We start from the raw sequence: 14,604 nt of genomic DNA, 5'->3' as shown, positions 1-14,604 counted from the left end.
ATTACTAATTTTGGAAGTTTGTCCTGAATCGTTTGATTTATCCAGTAGCGAGCAATACTTGTAGGAATTTATCGACTGGTTGTTGGGTGGAAGCTCCTAATACTAGCTAATACAGGATTCCTAATACTAGCTAATACAGGATTCCTAATACTAGCTAATACAGGATTCCCAATAAGAGCAATTCCAATTGAAATCGTGCTAAAAATGCAGATTTTAAAAACATATAAGTTTGATTCGAATGAAAGTTTGTATTCCGTTTGGGTTGGAGGAAATATGAGTTTTCCACAGCATTTGGGATTTTTTTGACTTAAGAGTGACTTTTGAAAAGGGCGTATCGATTTTAGTAAGAGAAATCTTTGATAATTTATATCTCAAAAACTATGAGTCGTACCGAAATAGTGTCTTAGAAAGAGTTATAGAGTATTGATGTTTAAACGTTTAAATATATGTACTGAGATAAAAAGTTAGTACTATTTTTTATTTACGAGAAAAAAAAACTTTAATTTACTATATCTAAAATATGTATTTTTTTGATTTTTTTTTAATTATTTCATATAAAATTATGATAAGTTATATAATAAATAAAAAAAACTATGGATGGGTTATACTTATGATATAACCGCAAGGTTGACGTAGGACTGCCGTTGGCTTAGTAATCATTTGTGTTTTTTCAATAAGCAATAATCGCACCTCGAATGCTCCTCATTGGCTACGATATCGTCGCTGCGCAGAACTATCTTTTGAATGTATTGATTAAGTTATTGATTAAACTAGTGAATGAATGAAACAATTTACGAATTCAATTGCAAACAAATCCCAATTCAGGTCAATGCATGCATTATGGTAGTGGTTCTCGCAGCAAATAGTTATCAACATTTTGCCAAATCATTAAGCGATATGCGTAGAAGTTCAGTGAACTGGCGACATCAAGGGATATGCGGTCTAGAAAAACCGAGCCAAAGCGTTGCATTTGTAACCGCTTTTGTAGACCGTGTTAGCAAAACGGATTCCGGAGTGTGAAAACCAAGAGAGTATAAAAGTACTGTCAAGGTCTGCAATGCTGATTTTCCAACTTATTGGTTTCGGAATCTGTGGAAAACACATTCCGGTTTGCAAATATGCAAGCGAGTACAAAAGCACTGGCAGTTTGCATCTTATTTGCAATACCAATTTACCCACGCTCTATCGTTTTAAAAACTGTGTTAGGGATACATTCAGATTTGCAGAAACGCAAGCGAGTACCCACAACATGCATCTATTTTGCAATGTCGATTTCCCCAGGCTTCATGGTTTTGAAATCTGTGTTAGGGAAACATTCCAATTTGCAAAAACGCAAACGAGTACAAAAGGACCCGCTGCTTGCATCTAATTTGCAATACCAGTTTCCTCAGGGTCCATGGTTTTGAAGTTTGTGTTAGAGAAACATTCCAATTTGCAAAAGCACACACGAGTACAAAAATACCAGCAGCTTGCGTCTATTTTGCAATGCCTATTTCCCCATGCTCCATGGTTTCAAAGTCTGCGTTAGGGAAACATTCCGCTTTCCAAAAGCGCCAACCCGCTGATTGCATCTAATTTGCAATAACCGTTTCCCCAGGCTCCATGGTTTTGAAGTCTGTGTTAGGGAAACATCCATTTCTTCCAGCGATGGTATCTCAATCGTTGCGCAATCATAACTGAGTGGATTTCCGAGTGACACTCGCTTTTATACCGATTGGTGTGATTTCAATTGCCTGTTTTGAAAACAAATTTAAGGCTATTAAACAAGTTTTTTGATCGAAAAGTAACAAGCATAGAACGCGTAGACATTTTATGTTTCGAATGAAGTGTTTATCATACCACTTCGTTCATTTGTTTAGAAGCTATTAACGCTCAAAATCTCGTTCTTCGGCGTAACGCTTTCGTTTTCGAAACTTTGAACTTACACCTCAGTGATAAAAATATTTTTGACAAACTTTGTAGAACATCAATTTTTTATGAATTTTTGTATGTTAACAATCAATTTTAGCCACAAATTATGAATCCTGTTGTGGTTTAAAACAAAAAAGCACATTATCAATCTCCTTCTAAATATAGCCATTCTCGAGATATTTAAAAACATGTTTTTAATTTATGGTTTTTTATAGTAAATAGGCCCTTTTAATATGTTTGATATGTGGGAGCGCTCCTCTCTAAGGGAAGCTCCCATACAAATGAAACACAAATTCCTGCATAACTCAAGAACTAATTAAGCAAATGGAACCAAATTTGGCATGTGAAGGTTTCAGGGGGTAATAAATGTTCCTATGGTGGTTCGACACTCCTCCTTCATCTCAAAAGGAAGGGCTGCCATAAAACTGAAACACAAATTACTGCATAACTCGAGAACTAATCACCTAAATGGAACCGAATTTGGCATGTGGGGGTTTTTGGGTACGAGAAAAGTTTCTATGATGGTTTGACATCCCTTTCTCCTATGGAAGGGGGATAGGGGTCCCCTAAAAATATTACACATATTTCAACCAAACATGACGATTGAAAATATTCGGAAAACTATGAAGGAAAATTGAATTCCCATGTGTTTTAAAAATACATCGTGACAAGCGTTGTTAGTCCATTTGTAACGGAGAAACATGTTATTTCCAAGTGGCTGAAAAATCTTGAAAGATTGTGTATGTAAATAATTTCATATTATAATGACGGGTTTTGGTAGAAGTAGAAGTACAAGGAAATTTATAGTAAAAAGAAATTGTAAAGGGTCAATTGGAAGAACAGTTCTGCGAAAAATACATTTAGGGCGAGACGAAGTTTGCCGGGTCAGCTGGTTTACTATGAAAAAGACAATAAATTAGAAATATTTTTTTAAATATCTCGATAATTTAGAAGGAAATTGATGAAATTGTTTTTTTTTTATTTAAATCACATCACACAATCACAAAATTAAAAAAAAATCGATGTTCTTTGAAGTTTGCCAAAAATTGTTTTACCATCTTGGACTCATTTTTCGAATTTTCAACATCTATCTATTTTATTTAATTTGAGAAAAAATAAACAAAAATTAAAAAATTATATTTTATATATTGCAAATTAAAGTATTTTTTCTCGTAAATAAAAAGAGTACCATTTTTTTCCCAGTGTATATTTTTGACGTAGGACTACGTCTTTCATTTCTATACCGGGGTGTAAAACCAAAGTTTCGAGAACGAAAGCGTTACGCTGGAGACCGAGATTTTGAGCGTTTATAGCTCTTAAACAACTGAACGAAATGGTATGATAAACACTTCATTTGAAAGATAAAATGTCTACGCGTCATATACTTGTTACTTTTTCATCCAAAAACTTGTTTCAATAGTCTTAAAATTTCTTTCAAAACAGGCTATTGAAATCACCAATCGGTATATAAGCGAGCGCCGCTCGTAAACCCACTCAGTTATGATTGAACAGCGATTGGAGCAAGTTGTCGCTGTTGTTGTGAAGCTAATTTCATTTATCATGAAAACGCTGATGAACGGTCACCAAGAGCCTGTTTGTGCACCTAAGGCCAAAAGGGAATCCATCAGGAGGAGAGTGATGCCACGGTTCCGCTTGAAACATCGGAGCAGCCGCCACACACACACACACACACACATACACGCGCGGAATTCTCGTTGCTATCATCGTTGCTGAAAAATAATCTGCCAGTTCCCCTGGGAATTGAAAAATACATCCATGCGAAAGAGTTTATTTTAATGTTTTCTATCCATATAACACTGCAACCAAATACATTTGGTTTTGTTATTTTTCAATCAATCGCAATTAACAGGAAAGCTTCTGAATATTTTTTTTCCCCATCAGTGGAAATTTTCGTATCCAATATTGGATGCATAACATGAAAAACGGAAAATGTTTCACATCGCGAAAATCAAGTCATTTTCGAGCGATTATTTGCTTTCTACTCATATAATGCTGCGACCAAATACATTTCGTTTTGGATTTTTTCAATCAAGTGCGATCAACGTAAGACCACGTCTTTCGGCAATTTATTAGAGGTGCAATGAATCTTTAGGAATTCCCGCTCTACGCGCACTGGCAAACAATGTTTACTCAACAATTTCTCAAACGAGAAATGGGTGTTGTGAGAAAGGATTAGCGAACGCGAAAACGACAAACGGGAGAAAGATACGTTTGGAGGTTGAAGGAAATTGGCAGAAAACTTCTTCATTCTATCATTCAAATAATGTGATTCATACCACATCGTTTTGCCAGAAAGAGATTATTAATGTTCAAAGGAGGAATCGAGTCCTCCGAGGAAATTACCCAGCGCAAATTAGAGTCGACTATCGATTGCGGCATTCGTACACAAATAATTTTATAATGCAGTTTCACCAAAGTGATTTCTTCGGATATATTCACTACATCATGTCATGTATTTCATATTCTTCATTAAGAAATCCATATCCATGGCACCTATCGGCAACGAATTATTATCGACACCACGATTTTCGCTAAATGCTCCTTTCAGTTCGGCCTGTAAAAAACTTTTCTGTACTCTAATCCATCAAATTTGGAGCCCTGAAAAGGGCCGTTGATTATATGCTAAGCTAATATAGCACCCTCTCCTTGGATTCGACGGGCCAGCTGAATGTCCTTGGGCATGATGTGACGCGTTTTACGTGGATAGTACACAAATTTGTATCTTCGAATAAGCCTCCTGCAGCGTCATAACCGCGGAACTTTGGAAGCGCAAGTCGGTTTTGAAGTCCTGAGCAATTCCACGATCCAAATGCTGCAAAGGTAGCTTGCGGATCAGCAATTCGGTCGACTTCTGATAGCGACGAATTTAACGCAAAGTTCCCGGTCGATAGCGATGTGGCTTCTCCACCTATCCTGCTACTGGTGCGCTAATCCGAGCTGACTTCGTGTGCCTTACCACCGAATGACTAACGAGCTGTCTGCGAAAGACTAACGAGCTCGAGTCCTCACGGTGCGAGAGTAGAGTAAGAAATGAACGAAAGCAAAGGAAGCGTCATTTTATAAACCATAAAAGTATAGAATCTAAATCCCACCCTTATTATATTCGTGAGTATACAGTAAGCTTATATAATAAAGAGGGTGGGGTTTACATTCGATTCTTTTATGTTTTATAAAATGACACTTCCCTTGCTTTCGTTCATTTCTTACTCTACTCTCGCACCGTGAGGAATCGTTTCATCGGGACTAAGCAGACAGCTCGTTAGTCCTTCGGTGGTAAGGCACCACGAAAGCAGCTCGGATAAGCGCACCAGCCGCAGGAAGCGTGAAGAAGCCACATCGCTATCGACCGGGAACTTCGCATGAAATTCGTCGCTATCAGAAGTCGACCGAATTGCTGATCCGCAAGCTACCTTTGCAGCATTTGGTTCGTGGAATTGCACAGGACTTCAAAACCGACTTGCGCTTCCAAAGTTCCGCGGCTATGACGCTGCAGGAGGCTTATTCGAAGATACCAATTTGTGTGCTATCCATGCAAAACGCGTCACATCATGCCCAAGGACATCCAGCTGGCCCATCGTATCCGAGGAGAGCGTGCTATATTAGCTTAGCATATAATCAACAGCCCTTTTCAGGGCTCCAAATTTGATGGATTAGAGTTCAGAAAAGTTTTTTACAGGCCGAACTGAAAGGAGCATTTAGCGAAAATCGTGGTGTCGATGATAATTCGATACCGATAGGTGCCATGGATATGGATTTCATAATGAAGAATATGAAATACATGACATGATGTAGTGAATATATCCCCATATCGAAGAAATCACTTTGATGAAATTGTTTACCGTTTGTCGTTTTTAAGTGTTGGGAAAGGGCATTATTTTTGCTGAGTAAAATCCAAGAAAAAATCCATTCCTTCTTTAAGCGTGATTCATTCTGCTTCGGATCAACGGAACAGTGATAATCATTTCATACAAAAGATAAAATGTCCAAGAGTTATATGATTGCTATTTATTGAGTCGGAAAATTGTTTCAATAGCTTAATGATAGCTTCGAAAACAGGTTATAAAATGACGCTTCCTTTGCTTTCGTTCATTTCTTACTCTACTCTCGCACCGTGACGACTCGTTTGTTTGGGACCAAACAGATAGCAGGTTAGTCTTTCAGTGGTAAGGCACACGAAAGCAGCTCGGATAAGCGCACCAGCCGCAGGATAGGTGAAGAAGCCACATCGCTATCGACCGGGAACTTTGCGTGAAATTCATCGCTATCGGAAGTCGACCGAATTGCTGATCCGCAAGCTACCTTTGCAGCTTTTGGATCGTGGAATTGCTCAGGACTTCAAAACCGACTTGCGCTTCCAAAGTTCCGCGGTTATGACGCTGCAGGAGGCTTATTCGAAGATACAAATTTGTGTACTATCCACGTAAAACGCGTCACATCATGCCCAAGGACATTCAGCTGGCCCGTCGAATCCAAGGAGAGGGTGCTATATTAGCTTAGCATATAATCAACGGCCCTTTTCAGGGCTCCAAATTTGATGGATTAGAGTTCAGAAAAGTTTTTTGCAGGCCAAACTGAAACGAGAATTTTCGTTTGGATGCCATACAGCATCGAGAAAATTCCGGAAAGATCTAATCGTTGCTGAAAAATAATCTGCCAGTTCCCAGTTCCCTTTCGCATGGATGTATTGAAGAATACATCATTGCGAAAGAGTTTATTTTAATGTTTTCTAATTATATGGCGAACACAACGACCAAATACATTTGATTTCGTAATTTTTCAATCAAGTGTAATTAGCTGGAAAGCTTCTGAAGATTATTCTTTCCCATCAGTAGGATATTTTCGTATCCAATAATGGATGCATAACATGAAAAACGGAAAATGTTTCGTATCGCCAAATTTATATAATTTTCAATCGATTATTGCTCAGTCGCCGAAATTTTCATACTCAGAGAGTTCATTCTCCTCTAGTTTGCCTTCCAAATTGCCATCGTAATCCACACCTTCTCTCGATTCAATCACGCACGAAAAGCATACTGAAATGATATTCTGGTGGTGAAACCCATTCATTTTTCGTGAGGCGTCGTGCACAAATTACGTAACGCGATAAGGGGGGAGGGGTTAGATGTTGCGTTACTTTCTGTTTATTAGAGATAGGAAATTGCGTTACGAAAGGGGGGGGGAGGTTCAAAATCCGGATTTTTGCGTTACGTAATTTGTGCACGACGCCTGAGGACATCGACAAGACAACATCGTTACTGAACGAGCTGAACGGCGAGGGATCGAGGTATTCATTACCTGGCCTGAAATGACCTGAAATGCAATCAGTTTGTTTTAACTGTGAGGGAGCGCAGAAAAGCCGATCGATCAGAAGGAGAAGAGAAGGTGACCAAGAGAGTATCAGCATCGAAATACGGTTCCTCGGGAATACATAGAAGCAGCCGCCACACACACACATACACGCGCGCAACTCTTTTCGTTTGCTGGTTATCGAGAGGAAACCTGGAAAGAAATGATCGTTGCTGAAAAATAATCTGCCAGTTCCCCTTGGAATTGAAAATTACATTCAAGCGAGTTTATTTTAATGTTTTCTATCCATATAATACTGCGACCACATACATTTAGTTTTGTGATTTGTCAATCAAGTGCAGTTAACAGGAAAGCTTCTGAAGATTATTCTTCAGAACAAGGTTTTTTGTATCCAATATTGGATGTGTTCAAAGAAACACTCTCGTTTTTGAAGTCACCCAAATATTTATTTATTCATTCATTCAGGATGGATTTAGATTCAACTTCAAACAAATGATCTCTAAATCAACGATAGTCCTACGTCACCCTTGCGGTTATACCATAGATATAACCCACTTCCTGTTTTTTCACGTTTAAACATCAATACTCTATAACTCTTATGAAGCCATTTCGGTACGAATTATAGTTTTTGAGACATAAATTATCAAAGATTTTTCTTACTGAACTCGATACTCCCTATTGAAAAATAATACTTGAGTTAAAAAATTACAATTGCTGTGGAATACTCATATTTCCATCACCCCAAATAGGATACTTTCGCTCGAATTAAAAATACTAATGTTTTGTCATTTGTCGTTTCCATTTGGAGTTGCTCATAACTAATAAAAAAGTGTTCAATAAATAAAACATTTTCTAATGACGAATACATATTATTTAGAACGAATGGTTGTATACTATTGTTTCCAAAAGTCTTTCGAATCGGTTTGTTGCATTTCGATTTTATTTTCTGCGACAATACAACGGAACCTGCATCTTCTTTATTTAGTTCTACAATATTCTTAGTGGCTAATATTCCTTTCATTGTTTCCGTTCCTAGTCTATGTCTAATCTTTGTTTTATTGAGATTTAATTGAGAGGAAAGAAGTTCTACCAGAATAATAAACATGGCATTCTCGCAGAAGTGGAAATGCCAGTGTTCCGCCGAATCTTTTGATCGTTAATATTTTTTCCCCCAAAAACCCACTGCTTCACTACAGTCAATTGCTGAGAAATCAACATTCAGAATTTCTCTGAATTCACCGTTCATGCTTTGGAATGAATCTCTACTCACCAAATGAGGAAAGTATATCAGCAGAGAAAGAATTGCTTTCTAATTGTGATTTTTTTTATTTGACTATAGATATATTTACCATTGCTTCATAATTAAAACAGGTTCTACTTTGAATCTAATGAGCAAATGTTATATGAAATCTTTTTTTCTTATATTAGGTTGGGGAAAAAGTAATCCATTATTTTCTGGATAGCTGGCTCTAGTGATCAACATCTCGCGTAATATCGATCATACAATTTCAAGTTTAGTCAAGTTTTTCAAGTTAGTTAGTTTTAAAGGTGACATTTCACACTAAAAATTCATTCCTTTGTTGTTTTATGTTTGTTCCATTCAGTTGTGATTAACAGGTTGTCGACAATGGAAGTCAAGAAAGGGAAAATTCGGTACATTTTACACTTTTTTTTTATGATGGTGAAAATGCAAGCTAGGCCGCTAAAATTGTCAATGGTGTTCATGGTACTGATACTGTAACAGTAAAATACGTGCAATTTTTTTTTTTTTTTTTGTTAATATTTATATTTTTTTAAATTCATAAGGCAAGGCTACACAACCCCGGAAGCTTGATTGGGATGTTTTAACTCTTTCGTTGCCCCGTCACCCAGACATGGCTGACACTTTCCTCATTCAAATTGAATAGGATTTTTAAAAGGAATTTGATAGAAAAGGTACCTAAATGTAACTGTAGGATATGAAGAAAAATAATAAAATCATGGTTATGATTTTATTATAATGTTTATAGTATAGTTTTCATTAATTTACAGTACGGATGGTTTGTACTGCAGTTTATTGCGAAACCCATATATAATGACTTTGGCATGTGTTATTGTTGTCAAATCGTCTTCGAATTATAACAAATATTGCTAGATAATGTAAAAGTTGTCTACAAACTATGTTTGATCTTCCCCGCAAGAATCTTAAAACCGTCGCTTTGGGCGACGAACGTGTTAATGCATTCGCCATATCTGACACCAAGAGATTACCACCTTTTTCTCGCATTGTAAATCTTCCAGAGTGATAAGAAATTGGGATCAAGAGAAGATTTTTAAAATCTATTGCTAGAGTTTTTCTCCAATAAGGACCAAGACTTCTATGAGAGATGCATTATGTAGCTACCTTTAGAATGGAAACAAATTTCGAAACAAAACGGTGCATATTTGACCCAAATCAGACAAACTAAACCATATCAAAAAATATTTTGAATTTCACCCCAAAATAATGGATTACTTTTTCCCCAACCTAATATTACACTGACATTGAACTTAAAAATTTTCTCTTGAGTAATTTTACACCATGGACCGTTTTCTTTCATCAATAACTCTGCTTTTAGAGGCGAATGAACTGCAAAGTTTAAAGCCTCTTAAAAACAAAGAATAGAATAGAATAACTCAATGAACTAATGTTGTTCCTGATCTCGTTATAAATTCTCAAATTCGTCAGTTATTCTGGGTTCATGAAATTGACTACCACTGTTTTGAAAAGCCACGGTAGTGATAATTATTTTGGATTTTCACTCAGAAAAGGCTTATTCAGTCGGTTTGATATTGACAATATGAGCAAGAACATGAACATAATTTGCGATTAGTTTTGATTTATCAATAAAAAAAATACGATTATATGTATAAATATGACAACGGAAATTTCCTACAGATTTTTTCTATTGTGAGTGTAGTCCCCGTCACATTACGAATAGGCATATTTAGTTCGTTTCGGTGTTTGGGGCTGTCCACATACCACGTGGACAGAAAAAGCATGATTTTAGACACCCCCCTCCCCTCCGTGGACAAGCGTGGACATTTCTTATACCCCTCCCCCTGTTGTCCACGTGGACATTCCTCCGGTTTTGAGGCAAAAATCAAGAAATTCTATTTTTTCGCTTAAATTTCATTTCAAGTTTGTTTCTATTTTCTATTCCATATGTTTATTGATAAAAATTATAGCCTTACCAATGGTAACGATTTGTCTTGAAATCTTCGATGTTTTTCAACATTGTCCGGGAACTCATTATTTTCTTCCGAAATCCATTCACGTTATCTCCATATCTATTTTAAAATACCCTTTGTGAGCTTATTCTCGAGTATTTTTATTAAAGCTGGCTGGCTGTTTGAGTTTTCAAAAAATCAGACAATGAAATCAACCACTTTGTTTGAAAACAGAATATTCTCGTCTAAACATCAATGATTTTCGTTTTTACAGGTTCGGTAGTACCTGATGGCTATAATGAACCTAGCAAAAACAAAACATCTGCAGTATCATCGTGATCGATGATTCCGTTGACCTACAACCCTTAATTGTTAAATCATGCTGAATATTGTCCTGAAAAATTCATGCCGATTCTAAGGAAAAAACCAAAAGCATATTTTTGTAGGCATACATCTTTTCGATCATAAATGCACCGTTTTTTCCTGAATATTTCAACATCCTTCATGCAACTTAAGTTGAAGTTCTTACAAGAATCTTAACAGTTTATAATCTGAAGATGCAATATCTGGTGTGTAAGGCGGGTGGAGTTTTAGAAGTGCCCTAGAAGCGTTCTGGATCGTTGATTTTCATACGTTGAGCTGCTAGCAGTACTTGTTGGAATTCATCGAAACTAGTTGCTTGGTAGAAGCTCATGATACAGATTTTCTTCCAGTCCTACCAGACTCAGCCATAACTTTCTTCAAGCAAAAACCTGCTTCGGGGTTCCATTCACTTGCTAAGATTTTTTTTTAACTCAATATTCTTGTAAATGATATATTTTCGTCGCGTTTATGGAACGAATCGCAGAATGAGATAAGTCCCTTCAAGTGTTTTCGGTAAAATAAAGCCTTATTCCTGAATCCGGTCGGATTTGAAATTAGCACAATGTTGCGTTCTTTGAGAGGGTATTCTAGTCTAAAAATTGGAGAAAAAAACAATTTTTTTTCTTCATATTTCTCTAATTTAGACATTTGAGAATATACCATAGAACAGACTTTTAGGAAATCTCATTATTTACCAAGTTATAGCCATTTTAGTGATGCGATATCTTATCTAGTACGGCCATAACAATTAACTTCAAACGCGTTTTTCTCGAAATATGTTTTTCAAACTGGTTTACACGATATCTCAAGTTCTACTTATCCGATCTATGTTTATATGAATACAATCTGTATGTATCTTTCTATCGCATGAATCTATAAAAAATCATAATTTCGTAACTTTACTATTTTAAAAAAATCAAGAAACTTAAAAAAAAGTTTTTACAGCATTTTTTTACTTCAAATTTCCGCCATTTTATCCAAAAACATATTTTTGACTTGTCCGAGGTTCATACGATAGTGACATCTTTACTGATTCAGAATCTGTTCGATTTGTTTGTTTCAGAGAACCAGAAGTGCTGGAATCTTGTACGCCATGGCAAAACTTTTTTTTGAACCCCCTCACTCGATCAGCTTTTTTTTTTTATCTGTATTATAGTGACTTTCAACTCATTTGGCTGGTTCGTCACTTTTACTTCCATTTTTGGAAGAATGTCGGGAGTGAGAATTGAACTCGTGACCTTTAGCGTGAGAGGCATGGATGTTACCACTACGCCAGATCGCCTCCACTCGATCAGCTTCTAATTATGTATATATACTTTTCCGTTCAATTTTTGTTTTATTGATATAACAAATAGTGATATAATGGATGGTAAAAATATTCTTTGTTTTACTTTTTCGGAGCTCGAACAAACGTCCGAAATTCGTGTCTCTATCCCCCTTAATCTGATCGAGTCAAATCCTATCGGATTGTACAAATATTGCAACCTTGAAATGCAGAATGCAAAAGTTTATTTCGTTCGGATTGCGAATTGTCAAATCCGATCTGTAATACAGTGATTCCACATGTCAACTGTGGTTTCATCCTTGGGAGTTCTCGAAAACAAACCAAACAGTTTTGTCATCAAGAGCAAAAGCTGAATTCAACCCGCACTTAAGTCGTGATTTTTAATACTACACAAAATCCAACATTCTTTGTGTTATTGGGTGTCTATATCCTGGCGGATTTAATGGCCCTTTATTACCGATTGGAATAAATTGGATCCTAGTTCATGTGCGTTACCTTCAGAATATACATTTCAGGAAAGAGGTTCAGTCATATGAAAAAATATGGATGTTTGACCGAGTAGCACTCTCAGGCAGTTCAGTATTTTTATTGATGAATACTGAGTACTTAGGGCGGGCGTGAAGTTCAAAAAATCATGTAAATACAAAACAGATCTCATTCAATTTTGACTTCTAACTTGAATGTTCTACTTTAAAAAATACTTAAGGTTTCCACGTGGACAATATCGAAACCCCCTCCCCCCTCACCATGGACAAGCGTGGACATTTTCGTAGCCCCTACCCCCTCTAAAGTTGTCCACGTGGTATGTGGACAGCCCCTTTGACAGATAATGGTTAAACCATCAACATCGACTGTGTTCGATGAGATCAGGAGCGTATGGTCTGTAAGGCGATTTTTTTCCCTATTTTGTCAAAATGCTGCCCTATTTAAATGCATGTTAATTGTGCCTAAACTATTTTCTAAAAAAGACACAGTGTAGTCTTTAGCATCATTTTAAAATTTCCCCATTAATTTGTTTCATTTTACTTCGGATTTATGTGGCTCTCCCATGTTGTTTTGATTCAATCTTGTTTATCAACAGGAGATTGGACAAAACTCATAATCAGATTTGTCGGATTTTTTCCTTCTTCATTCGGGTAGACGTTACATTCGGGTAAATGTTGCATTCGAGTATCTGTTACATCCGGGTAGATGTGCTTCGGGTAAACGTGTTTCGGGTGAATGTTATTCGAGTGAATGTGACACATCCATTTCTATCTCCGTTTTGACACGCTTTGATCGGTTGTTTTTCCACTAGTTGAATACATTTAATCATTCGATAAAGTAGCTTTGGGTAACTGTTCATTTTTTTAGGATATTCATCATATTCCGCGTTATTTGATGCAACCTCCTCTGACGGATCACCCTATAACCAACTTCGATAATTTCCTACTTGGAAATGTGTTGCCCCAGTCGAAGATAGCCCTGGGCATCCCTATGCTCGCTATACAGTTGTGTACTAAGTTACGGGTACATCACCGTATCCCTCTTGCCGGGAGCCTCGGGGATAACAGCACCGGGGCCCGTTTTCCAGCAAATTGGAGCAAGTCAAAGGAAAAACTGCACACCGAAGGAAGAATAAGTTTCCAGGGCCTGAAGCCGCTCTACAGCAGAAACAGGAGTAACCGCCGCTATGCTCGCCGCTGTGCGCACACTGTTATACTTGACTCGCCTTAGCCCCGATGTTCATCATCATGGAGCTCGGCTCAGCTCAGATCAAGCTCGGAGTTTACCAGAGTGTGTTATATCAAAAACGCGAACGAAATGGGAATATATTTTATACTTATATATTTATTTTATAACTGCTCCGGGTTAAACAGCGATGGATTTCTCTGTCTCTCCCCGCTGGTGGTGATGTTGCTGTGTTTCTATTTGCCGGGCGGGGGAAAAGTCTGGAAATATAATAAATGAGCGCCCCGAGCGGCTCAATCGCCTCAGGACATTTCAACTTATATTATACATACATATACACGCGCAGTTCACTCTTTGCCTGTTATTGCACCGGATTTGTACCTTTCTGTTTGGGCACTCGTACTGTTTTTGTGTATGATGTCGTCGGTGGAAGCGATGCGCTTGGCTCACATAGCCGATCAAAGCACCGTCATCACCGTCGAAAAATGTGTTTTGTGGTCGTGTGGTTCACTGGAGTTGGGCAAAGGATCTTCGAGGCGAAGGATGGAACAATCGTTTTATCACCATATGGTTAATCACTTGTTCTTTTCAAATATTGTCTGATTTCAGAAAAATAGTTCAATCTAAATCAGATAAATCAGATAAATCAGAAATCAGATAAATATGTTTTCTAACTCTCCGTGTAATATTATTATTATCAAAGCTCATCAATAAAAAAAAGTATTTATTTAATATTTAATGTACCTGTAAGCTGGGAAGATTACGGGAAGGATTGCAAATGGTAAAAGTGTTTTAAACGATTCAGAAGTAATGATTTTGATTTGGATGATAAAGAACAGTGATAGGCAAAAAAAAAT

General features: G+C 37.1%; 1 pseudogene; it reads right to left on the bottom strand.

Moving 5' to 3' along the window:
• Positions 1-548: 548 nt before the first annotated feature.
• On the bottom strand, positions 549-735 carry LOC129772372 (U4 spliceosomal RNA; annotated as a pseudogene).
• Between the last annotated feature and the right edge of the window lie 13,869 nt (positions 736-14,604).

Source organism: Toxorhynchites rutilus, chromosome 2 (assembly GCF_029784135.1).
Source record: "Toxorhynchites rutilus septentrionalis strain SRP chromosome 2, ASM2978413v1, whole genome shotgun sequence".
In the NCBI taxonomy this organism is placed as follows: domain Eukaryota; kingdom Metazoa; phylum Arthropoda; class Insecta; order Diptera; family Culicidae; genus Toxorhynchites; species Toxorhynchites rutilus.
The sequence above is the reverse complement of the archived record's forward strand: the minus strand, read 5'-3'. Positions and strand labels throughout refer to the sequence as shown.